This window comes from Sminthopsis crassicaudata, chromosome 2 (genome assembly GCF_048593235.1).
Source record: "Sminthopsis crassicaudata isolate SCR6 chromosome 2, ASM4859323v1, whole genome shotgun sequence".
NCBI lineage: Eukaryota > Metazoa > Chordata > Mammalia > Dasyuromorphia > Dasyuridae > Sminthopsis > Sminthopsis crassicaudata.
In genome coordinates this window covers 559,836,279-559,853,156 of record NC_133618.1, presented here as the reverse complement: position 1 = coordinate 559,853,156, position 16,878 = coordinate 559,836,279, and positions in this window count along the sequence as shown.

The following is a 16,878-nucleotide window of genomic DNA, read 5'->3' as shown; positions in this document are numbered from 1 at the left end:
TTCTCCAGCTTCTCATTTTTTTTGTTTTGTTTGACTGATCTTGGGTTCTCTGTGAATCATTCATTTCTATTTGTTCCATCCTGACTTTTAAGGAGTTATTTTCTTCTTTCACAGTTTTTAGTTCTTTTTGTAAATGCCCAATTTCGTTTTTAAATGAATTATTTTGCTGTATTGAGTTTTTTTCCATTTCCCTAATTTTTTTCTTTTGAGAATTATTTTCTTTTTCCAATTCAGAAATTCTATTTTCTTGAGACTTTTTTATCTTTTCCAATTCAGAAATCCTACTTTCCTGTGTTTTTTTAACTTTTTCTAATTCACTAATTTTGTTTCCCTGCATCTCCTGTGAATTCTTTATTTTTTCCAACTCCAATTTCAGGACGTTGTTATTCTCTATCATAATTTCCCTTTCTTTTCCCCATTTTTCTTCGATCTCCCTCAATTTTTTAAGAGCTTCTTCTAGGAGAGAGTTATGTGATGGGGGGCAGGAATCGTTCCCCTTTAGGTTGTTGTCTGTTGATTCTCTGCTGTCAACTTCCTCGGGGTTGGATACCCGCTCTTTCTCTGTATAGAAGGAATCTATGGTTTTTCTAGCTTTTTTGCTCATACTTAAAAAAATCTTTTGGGGTCTGTCTCTGGGGTAGGAAATTATTTACTTCTTTACCAGCTTCCTCCCAGACGGGATGGATGCAGCGGCCCCTGCGCCGGAGCTAAGATAGAGCTCTGGGAGAGAGTTCCCCACCCCCTCCCTGGAGGTGCCTCAGAGGTGATTAGCACTACTGTGCTTGGAGGGCGTAGAATAGTGAAGACAGCACGAAGCCCAGCCTATGTGTCCGGGTGGGGAGTGGATGTCTGCAGCAGGTGACGTGAGAAGCCCCTGCGCTCAAACTGGAAGTGTCTGCCAGAAACCGCGGTCCCTAGTTCAAAGGTTCCGCTTCTCTGGGACTTCCTGGAGCTGAGTTCCACTCCCTCCAGCTAAGCTAGGCAGTGTGTGTTGCCTTGGGCCGTATCCACCCACTTGTCAGTCTCTTAACTATTCTCAGGAGGTAGCTGAGGCCACACCCCCTGGTGCGGAGTCTGTTGAGTCACCCCCAGGGTCCGGGGAAAATCTAATCTGAGTTTTAAAATATTTTGGCTTTCTCTTCTGAACTGCTAAATAATTAGCAGAGAAGAGCTAACAGCCTGTGCCAGATTCCTTTACCTCAGTGGCTTCTCTGATCCCAGAGCCCTTCCCAGCGCAATGTGCGCAGTGTGCCCCTACCCCACCGTCTGTGCTGGTCTTTCTTATTCCTCCCCTGAGAACTGACCTTTCCTGTTGAAACTCCAGATTCTCTTCAGCTGGTAAGTCGTGCTTCCAGTCCTTGTGGTATCTATCAGTCCTGAGCTAATTTTGAGACTTAATTTATCTAATTGGTTGTGAGGGAGTGAGGACGTTCACTGAGTCGTGTGTTTCTTCTCCGCCATCTTGGCTCCGCCTGAGTTTCTAAATATTAAATGGGATAGTCAAGAATGACAGAAAAAAATAATTATAACGAGAGTTATAACAAAGGCTCAAGCAAATTTTAAAAGCAAATTTCTTTCTTCTTCTACCATGATAAAGACACTTTCAAGCATGGATGAAAACCTTACCTTTTATAGAAACTCTCCACTTTCTCCTACTTATATATTGATTATACATGATTCTTTGCATGCTGTTTTCCTTATTAGTTTTTGAGTTCCATGAGAAACAGGTACTATCTTTTTATTTTTCTTTGTATTTTACGATATAGGATTGTGCCTGGAACATAATATATGTTTGATTGACCAAACTGAATCATCTCTAAGCTTTCTAAATTGTGGGGACTCTTTTTCTTTTTTCTTTTTTAAAGGAGGTATACATTTTGGCCATTTTTTGTTTTCTCAACTTTAATTATTATGGTCAGTATTTACTACAAGCTGCTGCTAAATTGCATAGTAGATAGAGTGCTGGTCTGGACCCAGAAAGTCTCATCTTGACTTCAAATCCAGCAAAATGGGCTGGAGAAGGAAATGGCTAACCAGTCCAGTATCTCTCCCAAGAAAATCATAAATGAGGTCACAAAGAGTTGGACAGAAATGAAATGATTGAACAACAACAAAATTTGATATCAATCCAAAGTGTCCATGTGCTCTTGTGTACATCTGTGTGAGAGCATTTTTAATATGTACATTTGTGTGAGAGCATTTTAATTTTTAAAAATTTCTTTCAACATTTAGGTTAGTACTTTGAAATTTTTCCATCTCCCAATACCCAAATCTTAAATTTATGAATGTGGTTTTCTTCTGTTTAAATTGGAAATTAGTTTGCCCTAGCCATCTTTCCATAATCATCGGTTTAATTAAGTTTCTTCTGTTAGCAATATCTAATCCTTAAGAGAGCAGGCTGCAATAAAATAGTAGTATAGAATAGAGAGAAAAGAAACAAAGAGAAAAGAGCACTAAATACACACTCATACACAAACCTGCCAAAATAGAAGTGTCTGCCCAGCATTAATCTTGAATACGTGGCTAATTAAGTACTAATATGGGTTCTTCTTTTTTCTTCATTTTCTTCCCACATTAAAATGAAGGGATTGTAAAGTTGCCTTCTATAATTCCTTCTAGCATGGACATTCTACTGTTTATTGATTTCATCAGTGTACAGAACTCCCAGCATGGAATTCCATCCACCAATGCAGGTCCACAATCTGTAGTTTATAGTTCAAGAGAGTTATATAGCTAATATATGCCAGAACGTGAATGAAAATGTCACCTTACTATCTACTTACTATACCATATTATTTCTCAGGTTGTCCTGAAAGGATAGTTGGCCAAATATCAAAGACTTCAATCATGACACTTTCTTAAAAGAAAAAGCTCTTATTAATTTGACCTAGTTGGGATAGGGTGGAGCACTGGAAGAAGAGTGGGCTGAGATAGTGGGTGGTATCCCAGCTGTCCTTATGATGAAGTCATATGAAATAATCACTTAATGGCTGGGTAATTTGTAAAGCAGCTGGTGGTAGTATTGGGAAGCAGCTGTTCTTTACAAATAAGTAAATAAATAAGAGATAATATACTCTATTTGCCTTAGCAGAGAATTCAGTGACATTGTCTTGAAAGAATTTAACTCCTTGGTGTGATAAGAGGTGTTCTTTACATCCCTTTTAATGTGTAAGAAAATTAGTAATTTGTTTAAAATTGCCCAATGATGCCTTTCTATCCATTTACCTAATATTAAGTCTGTGTGGTTATCTTGTCCCCTTCTTCACCCAGGAAGCCATATCATAGAGGTTCCAATAATATGCACATCTTGACTCCCTATTTTTACATTATTATCTAATAGAATGAATAGATTGCTAGCTTTGTGAAAAAGGCAAATAGATGTGTCCATAAAAAGAAAAGACATTGAAAGAGAATAATTCTGTTTCATACTACAGAATTATTATGGGTCAGGTGTTAAACATCTGACTTATGTAATTGCTATTATAAAGAGAGAATTGTAAGTAAAAGACCAGTTATGTATGTCTGTTTATGAGGATTAGGAATTCAAATGACCATTATTAGCTGACCTACATGAAGTACTGATTTACCAGTTTCAAAAGGTCAAGACAAGAGCTGAAGTGTAAGTTGCATTTTGAAAATTGCACATTAGCATTTCTCAATTAATTCTTAACAGAAAAAGAAGAAAATGAAATTCTCATCTTACTAGAAGAGCGAATTACCTCTGATGAGATCTATTTGTCTGGGATAGGTTGAGAGTAGGGATGAGGGAAGAACACTAAAGCTTTGCTTCTGCCTCCATTTGCAATGCTTGTTTTTCTCCCCATCTCTATTCCCAATTCCACCATAAAATCTTCTCTAATGTTGATCTATGTCTTAACCATTTGTATTACATGATTATATTTTATTATTGTTTTATTAATGTTGTTTATTACTATTGTTATTATTTGGTTATTATTGTACTTTTTTCATTGGCTTATAAACCTAAAGAAGAAAAGGACCTCAGAGACTTCGTACTCCCAACATTTATTTGGCTGAGGCAATTGGGATTAAGTGACTTGCCCAAGGTCACACAGCTAGGAAATGTTAAGTATCTGAGCTCAGATTTGAATTCAGGGTCTTCCTGACATCAAAGTTGGTGCTCTGTCCACTGTACCACCTAGCTGCCCCCAACACCTTTATTTTAAAGGTGAGAAAAGAGAGATTTGTGGACTATTAATTGACTAGCCTGAGGTTATTAAACTTGTTAGCACCAGTGATTGGATTTGAATGTAGGTCTTCTGATTTCAGAATCAGAACATTTTCCATTATACTTACTTAGGTAAGTGCTTACCTACTTACATAGGTAGCTCTCTCCCTCCCAACAAGAAGGCAGAGGCAACTTCCACCAGTATTAAGGGTATAAAGATCTAAAAAGAACTTGTCACACTGATTATAGCAAAGGAATTTCAATTTATTGGGATAAAAAGATAGTCTCTTTTCCCATTGAAATACAGATTATGGGATAGGTACTTGAATTCTTGGGTGCATATTTACCTTAAAGTTTAAAAGAATTGTTTAAATGACTTTTTTAATAATAGGGAACTTTAGAGATTATCTATATATCTTAAATTGTGGGTCTTGGCTCCATATAGGGTCTTGTAATTGAATGTGGTATTTGTGAAAATATGATTTATTATCAATAAATCCTTAATTTAGATACTTGTTTTATATGCCTATATACTAGAGGTCATGTAAATATTTCTTAGGCAAAAAGAGTGGAAAAGGTTTAAGATACTCTGATCTAGAATATGATTGTTAAAGCTTGGACTAACATCAGCACTCTTAGTTCAGATTCAATTTTTGGATGAAACTAGACTCTCACTATTCATTGGAATATTAACAAAAGGAGGTTGACTTTCCTGTATATAGCAAGGATACAGTGGCACTTAGTTCTCTGGACAAGGTTTCCCTTGTTCCCAGAAGGGAATGAGTTCATCAGAGAAAGGTGTCAGGGCAGGCTTCTATGACTCATGTGGTCTTCAGAAATCCATTGAGTTAAAGAAACCCAGCCCCACCTAGGTGGGACTTTTAATACCCTTAGGTAACTAGGAAGCTGTCTCAGAAAAAAATGGGCCCACCAGGTTCCAAGAATTACTTTGTTCTCTTTTAGGGAAAACTAATCACTTTTGTAGGAGGGAAAAAGGAGATGTGATCCTAATTCATATTGTAGGGGAGTAGTGAGGAGCCATCACCAACCTATACCATGAGGAAACACTGGTGGATATTAATTCTATCACAATCAGTAGCTACAACCTTTTGTACTTCCTATTTGTGTAACTTTGAACAAGTTACTCAGACTCTCCTCATTTTATAAATGAGGGATTGAGGGCTTTTATTTCCACATTAGTAAGATGAAAGGTTTAGACTAGAAAACATCTTCCCTAAAGGCAAGTAGGTGATGCAGTGTATAGAGTTCTATGTCTGGGGTCAGGAAAATCTGATTCAGGAAATATCACCTACATCAAAATACATTTAACTACATTAAAATAAATGTAGTTGTTGTGACTAGGAAATGAGATAATTTCTGTAAAGCATCTAGTACAGTGGTTGGCAGATAGTAGGTACTATATAGATGCTTACTCTCTTTCCTTTACAGCTCTATCTCTATGAACTTTTTAATTTTGTAATTGAGCAACCTGAGACCCATAAAATTTGAAGAACTTTAAGGATTTGAACCTAGTTTCTTAGATATGAAATCCAGTGCTTTTTCATTTGCATTAGGATGCTCCTTTTGAGTTCATTATCTTAAAGACCCTGGCAAGTAGATAATGGAAATATGTAATGGAAAGAGCCTTGTACTCTGAATAAGAAAAGTCTGATTTCCTATCTTGACTCTACTACTTGCCCCCCGACCCCTCCACCTTTTTTTTTTTTTTTTTAAATGAAGAACTCACAGGGCAAGAGCTCACAAGGTGGTCAGCAAAAGGAATACAAATACACTCTCAGGATATCTCTCAAGAGCTTTAGAATCGATTGACATGGGAAACATTGGCACAGCATTGCCCAACCTAGTGTGCCCATATCAGAGAAGAGGCTGTGCTCTATGAGCAAAATATAATTTAATTAGCTCAGAAGAAATGTGAGATGTACAAAGTTAGAGCATCTATCCCAAATGTTCATTCAGACTATTTGTATCCAACATGTGGCAGAACATTTTGAGCTAGTATTGGTTTGATCAGCTACAAATGGATACACTGTAGCTGGATTCTAACATAGTGATGTCATTTTGGTCCTCTTCAAAAACGAAGAACAAAAATATAAAATAGTTATTAGCTAAATTTCCTTTGGAAAGGAATTTAATTTCAATGTACTCATCTATAAAATGGGGACAGCATTCCCACTTTCCCTTTCTCATAGGGTCATTAGGAACATCCATTTAGCCAATGTATGTTAGAGTACTTTGTAATATGAAAGTGAGCTCAAGACATAAGAGCTACAGTGCCATCTGGGAAATTCCTCTTAAAGTACTTCATATTTAATTCAATCTGTCCTTTCTACTGACACTATTTTTGAAGGAACCAAATTTATATCTTGTCACTTTTTATGTGAACACCTTTATACAAGGGAAATAAAAATGTATCCTTGTCACAGAGTTAAGCCAATAATAATCACTGGAAGATTTGCAGCTACTCTCCACTGAACCTCCCTAAATGAATTAAAGAATGTAACTTAGATTATGGGTCATCTAATCCAACTCCCTGATTGAGGAGAGGAAGTTGTGATCTAAGGTCACAAAGGCACTAAATACGCACTAAATGAAGATTATTCCCATTGTACTGTACTCCAATCTCCAAAGTTCATTCCAGCAGAATTAAAATGCTTTAATTCTAAAAAGAAAATGACTTAGTATGAATTCATTCATTGTGCTGGAATAGCCAGATACAACCATTCTATAGTTTTATTACCCTAATGCTTGAGAAAAATGCCTTAGTCATGTATTGTGTCATGTGACTGTCAACCCTTAGAGGGTGAAGGGAGCTCAGACTAGGGGATGGCTTGAGCATGGAAGTTTTGAACTATAAAGCAATGGGGCAACTACAGAAAACCAGAATGGAATTTGGCAAGCCTCCAGGAGTGTGGGACCACAAGGCTGCCGATTAGGAAAGGGCAAATACCACAGGTCAGAAATGGAGCAGGTCAAGCCTTCCATGTCAGTTAGTAGGTCAGCAAGTACATCAGCAGATAAATAACTTGCTGTGCTTCCAGCCTATGTGAAGTAAGGGGACCTAGTCTCAAATGAATAAATGAATGAATGAATAAGGAAAATCAAAGAGAAAAAAAAAATAAGAAGGCTTAAAGGTGTCTTCTTGCTTTCAGATTATGAGCTTATCAAAACATCAATATGATAGCTTGTGTAAGTGATGATGGATATTAGAGCTTTATATTCTCTTATTATTATTTTGTTTAAAAATAATAGTATAGTGATACAATTTATGTAAAAAGGTAATTTCAGTTAGAATTTAGGGGTCTATTTACTACAAAGAACTTGGAAGAGCCGTCAAATCTATTCTGCTATATTGAATGTGACTTTTAATGAGGGATAATTTTAATATGCTATCAGGTATGTCAATAATTAATGCCAAATTCCCAATAAAAGAGAAAAAATAATGCATTCAGTGAACACTAATAAGCTTCTACCATATTTGAACATTATATAGTCTCTATAGTTGTGTATACTCTATAGAACAATCTTAGCTCTAGGTTCTTTTGGTGGTTATTGCATAATTGGGTAAAGTTAGAAGTGCAATTTCTGCTGCAAAAAGTACATTTAAAAAACAGAGATATCAGTAGCGATTCCTTACTTGTTTTATACCACCTTTTAATCTTTATAATTATATTTCAATATATTCAATATTCAATATTTCAATAAGTATACATATGCATAAGTATACACCCAATTTCTAGACTTTTGAATTCATTAATATGGATATTCCATCCATAAAATGAGAATTGGCACCTTTCCTGTAATTTAGCTCTTAGATATCTGCTGCAGCCCTGAGAGTTAGAATGATTTACATATGGCCACATAGCTACCATTTATGAAAGGCAGGACTTGAATTCAAGTATTTCAACTAACTTCCATCGACACTGCATAGATCTTGCATGTACAATTTCTTTTTCTTTTTCTTTTCTTTTTTATTTTTTTGCAAGTTGAAATTAGAATGTCAGCTTCTTGAGAGCTCAACTTTTACCTTAAAAAAATGGTTGATTCCATTGGTCAATATAGCCATTTCTAACCAAGCATTTAAGCACTTTTGAGGTGTTTGCTATGACATAAAAGGGCTGTTAAAAAATCTTTGCTAAAGTGCTTCTCACTTCTTTCTTAAACTTAAATAAAATTAATAATCGTTGAGCATCTATTGTGAGCTGAGCACTGTGCATAAGTATTAGGGGAAATATGCAGTTTAGATAAGACACATTTTCTTAATGACATCCTTGAGACCTGTTTGTTTTTCAGGCTGCTCACATCTATCATTATCATGCTTTCTGGGATACTTTCAGTTCTTCAGCCTACTTTGACCCTAGACATATAACATAAGTAGAATGTTGTTTAAATGGACCTTTGTTTCTGGTATACATTTAAAATCAGTCAAGGCATTTTACAACTTCCTGAAGGCAAAGAGGCTCACTTATTTATCTTTAATTCTATGCTCAGCTTATTCATTTGTGTTGTTTCAGATATATACCTAATGAATAAACTCAATAGAATAGCCTGAATGCTTTTCATAAACAGGACAGTAGATAGTCCTTATGTATTTTTTTCTGTAAGAATGATTAGGATTCAATCAAAATCTTTGGAGTGTTCACAGATCTATATTAGGAGGCTCTGCAACATGATGAAACCAGTATGAAGTCATCCACTTTATAGGGAGGCTAGATCTGTGGAATAGAGATAACAACTATTTCCATTGCAAAAACATTTTTGTGAGGATTGAATGAGCTAATGTATGTTGAATGCTTTGTAAACCTTAAAATGATAAAAATATGAGTTCCTATTATCTTTATTGTAAAAGATCAAACAGATAGTAACAAGGGCCTAAAATTAATAATGGAAGTAGGGAAGAAATGACCGAACAGCTCTTGCACAGATAGGATCAATAGGAACATATAACTATTGAGAAGTGAGAGAAATGGAAGAATCAAAGATAACTCCAATAACAAGAATGTGGAAGTCAAATGGAACAAGAACCAGTTTTGCCAATTATTTTCAGATCACCTTCCAGAAAGACTACACCAATTTGCATTAACTCTTATGATAAATGAATATATCTGTGTCTCTACAACTTCACTCCCAACAGAAAAATTTATAATTTTTTTAATCGTTGTTGAGTCTATACCTTGTGAAATTTTTATTATATTATGATTGAACAACAACAACAAAAAAATGCTGCAGATAAAAATGCTTCAAACTTGAACTTTGTATCATAAATGTAAGGAAGTAGGTTTTATCACAGCATTTTCCTCATTGTGTCCAAACTCAAATTAGATACTATATGGTGTTCATCTAGTTATGGTCATCCTTACGAAATTATCTCAAAGCTAGATGAGTGCCATCTGGTGGCTCTCTGGCTAATTCCAGGGGCACTAAGATGTACCCCTTCTTCTCCCTTTTCATCCTATACAGCACAAATCAGTATGCCTGACTTCCTGCCAGATCCAAACAACACTGAAACTGGGGCTTTTATTCACTATAGTTTGCCCTAATTGCTAAATGGAAGTGAGGCCCTTCTTAGTTCTAGTGAAGAACTCTAGAGTAGGGAAAAGAGAAATGAGGACTTCGATTTCCTGCACTCTTCATCACAGAGAGAGACATTATATCTGATTCCCTGAATTACAAGGTATTATTGAGGTTTACCTGAACGAGCAGGTATAATTGGTAGAAACCATCAGGAACTGGGTCATCAATAAGCGTAGGCATACCTGTTTGAAATGAGTGATTGGTAATAGAACAAGGTCACTGCTTGACAGAGTATACTAACTTTTATAGAAAATTAATGTTCACTTTTTCATTTAGGTATTATCTTTTGTCTCTCTCCTCTGTGTTCCCTCTCTTCCCCTATTTTTCTGTCTGCTCAAATTTGCAGCATAATTCTTATAGTGTCTCAGTAATTGGTTTAGCTGGTTTCCTTTTCCTCTTCCTTTTTTCTTTTTTTCTTTCTTTCTTTTTAAAAATCTTTCTTATCAGGGGTTGCTCTATTTAAGGCAGAAGAATTTAGGGGAAAAGAAATCTAAGTGATATAAAAATAAGAAGAGAAAAAAATCAGCTTAATCAACCAATACATTAAAAATCTGACATCATTTGCAAAGTTCCAGGCTTGTGGATCCCTCTTGTCAATTCTGCAAAAAAACTCATATATTTTCTTTGGGGTCAAGCTTGTTATTTGTAATTTTGCCCCACTTATTTTTAATTGTGGTTGTTCTTTCCATTTATATTATTGCTGTCATTGTGGTCACTCAAAGTATTGTTTTCCTGACTCTGCTTACTTCAATTTGCATCAGTTCATGTAAGTCTATCTACATTTCTTTGTATTCATTATATTCATCACTTCTTATAGCATGACAATATTCCATTACATTCATATGTCATGATTTGTTTAGCCATTGCCCTATTTATGATATTAATTTTGTTTCTCATTCTTTATAGCCATAAAAAAGTTCTTCTACAAATATATTGGTGGATATATTGCTTCCCTTTTTTGTCAATGATCACTTTGGAGGTATATACCTATCAGAGAAATATGTAGGTCAAAAAGCATGGGCATTTTAGTCAATTTTTTAAAAACCTGATTTATCAGGATAAATTACATTAACATATATGAAACTGCCTATAGTGTAAAAGTTGGGACAAATGCGTAATCTTTGAATAGTCTTGTGTTCAAAGCTTAAAGAATGATTATTTAATTTCCTTTTAGTTTGATAACTAAAGTTTAAGATATGAAAAAATATTATTTATAATCCAATTTTAAACTTTTATTTTCCTCATAGAAAAATGGAAAGAATGATAAGTTTGGTATAAAGATGCAGGTTCAAACCTCAGTTTTGTAATTGACTCTTTGTGGGACTTTGGATAACTCCCTATCTCTGAGTCTTGAATTTATCATCTGGAAAAGGAAAGGGTTATATTAGATGACCTATATAGTACCTTCCAATTTGCAAATTATGATTCTCTGCACCCAACCTATGGTTTCATCAGCTGGAAGAAATACCCTTCTGCACCATGAAGTAATGATGTCCACCATTGACAAGAAGCCAATTCATCTAAAATTTAGAGTTATTATGGTAAGCACTGTGGAAGATGAAAATTTAGATAAAGGTCCTTCCTTTTCTAGTGCAGCATAACTATAATACAGAATAATGTCATGTGTTAAAAGAAGTTAAGAGAAGGCCGTATGAAGAAAAGATTGTCACTTATGGAGATCAAGGAAGACATCATAGGATTGTGGTATTTTAGTTGAACTTTTGTGTTGTTCAGTTGGTTACTCTATTGTTAGTAACTCTATCTGCAGTTTTCTTGATAGAAATATTGGAATAATTTGCCATTTTCTTTTCCATCTCATTTCACAGCTGAGGAAACTGAGACAAATAAGGATATATGTCCCATGTCACATAAACAGCAAAATGTCTGAGGTCAGATGTGAACTCAGAAAAATGAGTCTTGCTGACTCCTGGCCCATTCTATCCTCTGGGCCATCCAATTGCCCTAAATTGCTCTATCAAGGCAGAGAGGGAGAGGAAGATCATTCTGGGTAAAAAAAAAAAAAATTCAAACAAAGGCAAAGAAGCAGGCAACTAGAGAAGAGTCTGCTTTGACTAGGTTGAAGAATGTGTGTGCATTTGATGTGTGTGTGTGTGTGTGTGTGTGTGTGTGTGTGTGTGTGTGTGTGTATGTGTATGCAGGAAACTCTCCTTTGGGGAACTCACTCCACTGATGGAGATTGGTTACTCTTCTATAACTTAGTCTTAAAGTGTAACATGGGACCACTGGGAGGATAAGTGATTTGCTAATGGTCACTCAGCCACTAAGTTATCATGAATAGGCCTTGAACTCAGGTTTTTCTAATTCTAAGGTCAGCTATTTATCCATTTCACCATGAAGCCTGTCAGTGTAAACAGCAGTTATTATGCATTATAATATCAGCATTGAATAGCCCTATTAATTATCTCCGTGATCCACTTACTGATTGACCTATTGAGCCACTTTTTATTTAGCTTAAAATTTAATGGCAGCAGAATGCTTATATAAAGAGCACTGAGTTCTGAGGGATATAAAGTTCTCATTCCTTTTTTTGTTCCTAGATATAAGAGATTGAGTGGTGAAAGTACATACTTAGTGTTTGGTGGTTTTTTTGTTGTTGTTTGCTAAAAGGTACTCTCATCTTCCTTACTCTGTTCTATTTCCCTTTGATATACATTAGTCATATTGTGCACAGTTAAGCTTGATTAAGTAAGTGGTACTTTGCTGTCTTATGGAGTTGTTCATCATCAAGGTCAAATAATGCTTGATGATTATAGGATAACTGCTTCACAAGAATACACTCTATAGTCTGGGAATTTTTCTGTAAAATATATTAGTGTAACATTATAACTCTATATTTTTCCATTTAAAAGTAAAGATAAGTAGGGAAAATGTCTTTATTGACTTTGTAGATTAATAATGGAACCCTTTTCATTTTTGTCTAAAATGAGAATTTTATTTCTTTAATGCTCACATTTAATATGCTCTAGACTTCTTCCCCACACTGCTGTTATATGCTTGGTATTTTTTAAAATAATGTAATTAAAATTAATTTGCAAGATAATATTTTAAAGAGATACATAAAATTTGTTTGAAATATTTCTCTAGGATTAAGAGTACCCATCTATAAAAGTAGATATTGGATGAACTCTAAATTCCAAAACAATAAATTTAGAAATAGAACACATGAATTTTAATCCTGTTGTGTACTACCCATGTGACATTAGGCAAATGACTTAACCTCTCTGGGTTTCAACTTCTTTAACTATACATAAAAAAGGAAGAAGTGTTACTAGACAGTCTTTAAATACCATTTCCATCTCTAAATCTATGAACTTATGTTCACACCCAGTTCTAAAGATTTTGTAATCATAATTGTTCTTTGATTATCAGCCATAATAAAATAATAATAGCTAGCATTTCTATAAAGTTGTAGTTTGCAAAGTGCTATACAAACATTATCTCACTTTATCCTCAGAATTGAGGAATAATTATTATTATTATATCTTTACAGATGAAGAAACAGATAGAAAAAGATTAAATTACTTACCCAGGATCACAGTCTAAGTCTGAATTTGAACTCATGTCTTTCTGATTCTAGGTCCAGTGTTCTATCCATTGTCCCACCTTTGTTTATGAGCATTATCCACTCTAGTGATTATCCCTTTCCTCATTAACTATCTTCACTGCTAGAAGCATAGCTAACTAAGACTGGGCATCTAGATGACATTTTCCAGTAACTGCTCTGGTAAACAAAATTGTTTTATTTACTTGATTTATGTCTTTTTTTTTCTTTTCAATATTAAAAAACTCATTTGGAAAATAGTATCAGCAGATTTGACTGAGCAGATGACCCAAATCATAGAGGTTGCATGATCTACTGACTCCTTTCTTGCTTTAATTTCTGTGCTTCTGTGAATCTATTGGGATTCTTCTCTTTCAATCTGTTTGATTTATCACTGGCACATTTGATATCTTCAGCAGCACACATTGATTTCTCTTTGTTGGGAGGGAGAAGCTGCTGAACAGCAGTGTTGGAAGTATCAGCACTCAGTTTGGATCTGTTTTCCGTTCGATGGTTTTTAAAATTCTGCTATATTTATGGTAATGAACCAGCCTCCAGAAATGAATTATGTTTTAAGTATTTGCTTATCCTGCTGTTCTGTCCTTGAAGTGGTAAAATATATTCAAAGGGAAATAACTTTACCATCTCCACTAACGCCTTTGATTTGGTGTCTGTTACTTTTCTTTTTCTTTTCTTTTCTTTCTTTTTTTTTTTTTTTCCTAGCTTTTAGTACAAGGGGCATAGGACCAGGGGAAACAGGTTCAATACCTCAGGTGCTTCCCTCACATACCAGCTTTTGGGATTGTTGGGAACACCTTTGTCTCCTCTGTCTCTGTGCCTCTGTTGTACCTTCCCCCCTTTTTTTTCTCCATTCCTTCCTCTTTCCCCCCTCCCCCTTCTTTCCCTCTTCCCTCTTTTTTCCCTCCTCTCTCTTTCACGGCCTTTTTCTCTTTCTTCCCCCTCCTCCCAATATAGCCAAGAGCTACACTGAGCCAGCTCCCTGTAGGTTGTTTTACAGGATTTCATTCCTGGTATTTTCTGCCTCATTCAAGCCCTGCAGATATTTCCTAATTGTTATTTGCTCATGATGATTATAACTTGAAGAGATTTAGTTCTCCTTTGTGGAGACTTCTTATACCTAATTTAGGTTACACTTTAATTGGATAAGATTGTTATTTGAGATTAGTCCTTTGTTCTTGAAGAAGACCATGACATCAGGGAGGTGATGTCATGACATGAAAGTGAATTGGATTTACATAAGGGAGGGCTGTGCAGTCATCATCCTTACTTTCTCCTTTGGAGCCATCCAGATATAGATCAGGATGCTGAAAATAGGACTGAATGTAGTAGGAGATCTTGGCCTTTTTAAGCAAAGGTGTTTTATGTCTGAATTTGGCTGATTAGATTGTGAAATACTCATGAATATAGACTATCTTTTGCTTTTCTTTATATTTCTAGCACTCAGCAGAGTATTTGGCATATAGCAGGCACCCAATAAATCTATATTGATGGGTGGCTGACTATTTAGCATGATTTTAATACACCCCTGCCTAAAAAAATTTCTTCTGTTTGTTACAATGGCCAACATTCTACACATTAATTCATATGGCTAATGACGTTAAATTAGTATAATATTTAGTTACTCTAAGACTTTTGTCTTTTTGGACAAATTTATTTTAAAAATCCTGCATTCATAGCAATTATGTGATTGGAAATACAATTATGAAATATCTCATTTTTATACTCCCAATAAGAGAGCAAAACTTTCTAATAATGGACTAAGCTCTCAGCCTTCCATTAGGAAAAGTCCTTCTCCTTAAAAAGGAGGATACCATTCTACATAAGGCTGGAGTAAATTGTAGATATTTATGGGAAAAAATTAAATTAAAAAAATAAAATTAGATGCATTATTTAACCGACAATGAAATAGAAGTAAGGCAAGAGCAGGCCAAAAATTACTGTTTATCATATTATGTATTTCTTTCAGTGCTATTGCTACTAGAATAAGTACTGGGATAAAAAATCCTGGTCATCTACCTCCTAACTTGTCCATTTAGAAATCATGTTTCATAGTCTTTCAGAAGGACATAGCAATTATTGAATGGTCTGACTGCCATGATTATGTTGCTGTAATGAGATGAGCATCCTCCTCTTCCTCTGTATGCTTAGTTTTCTCCTTAGGGCTCCTCAAAAGATACTCATGAAACTCTACTCTTTGTCTGAGGACTGATCTCACTTCGTTTGTTTGTTTGTTTTTTCCTATTCTTAAACTGGGAAAAAATCCTCTACAACCCTCCAGGGTCTTTGTGGGCAGCCAATCTTTTGCCATAGTTTAAAATTATAATTGTCATACAATTAGTATTGTAAAGCTACCTTAAAAGTGATCTCACTCCATCTCATTCATGCCATTTAAGGCCATGGAAAGAATGAAAACTACCTGGAGAAATAATTTAGCACACAGCTGATTTCTAGGAGACTTTTATTAAAATACAAAGAACCTGAGGAAGACTAACATGCCCACGTTAGGTGAATTTTTTTTTTTTTTTCTCAAGTAAGTAGCTCTAATTTTAGAGATTTTTTTTTTAAAGGCTTTTAACAAGAATGGGAGAAAAGGTAAAGATTCTTTAATGTAGATGAGGGAATTGATCTACTGCTTTGGATGTTATATGGGGAGAGAAGTCCCAGGAAATATCCCAGAGGATATTAAAATTGGCAGGAAATAATTTGAGACTAATGAGTTTGGGAAAGAGTAGCCCTGACGAAAGGAAAGAAAATAAAAAGGCAGTTAGATAAATAGTAATATTTTTAAGAAATTTATATTTAGATAAGACATGTGTAGGGAGGCTCAAAGTCTACAAATTGCTATCAACCACAGTTGTATATGAATTTAAAACAAAGGATTTGAGATAAGTGCTTTCTAGTAGCTCCAATTAGCTGTCATTGTCATCATTGCCTTTGTAGTCTCTCCTCCTCCTCCTCCTTTTTCTTCTCCTCCACCTCTTTTTTCTCTTCCTTCTTTCTCCTTTCTTTTTCTCCTTCTTCTCCCTCTCCTCCCACCCCTCTTTTCCTTTTCCTTTTTTTCTCCTTTTCTTTCTTCTCTTTCTGCTCCTCAATTGTTTATTTAAATGGTAGACCCAAAAGATCTTGCAAAATGAGGGACACTGTGATATCTCAGTTTTTGAGAACTTAGCCTTCTTGAAATGATCTGAAAGGGAATGAAGTTTGAAAACCAGAAATTAATAGAACTAAAGGGACTGTTCTACTCCTAAATCAGATAAAGACCTGGGACAATGATTTTGATCTTGCCTGTCAGTTCAGAAGACAGAATAAATACCCATTGGCTCTAATTTTATTTGACCAATTGGCCCTTGTTCCCAAAAAGGTAAGCTTCTCTCACTAAGATTCTGAAAGTCAGTAAATCTCAGACAGATAGGCATTAGAGAAACCTATATTATAGCTTAACTTTTCCCCTAGTCATGAATTTAATGTAATTTATGTTCTCAGCAAACTTAAAAACAAAAGGCAATGCTGGCAAATA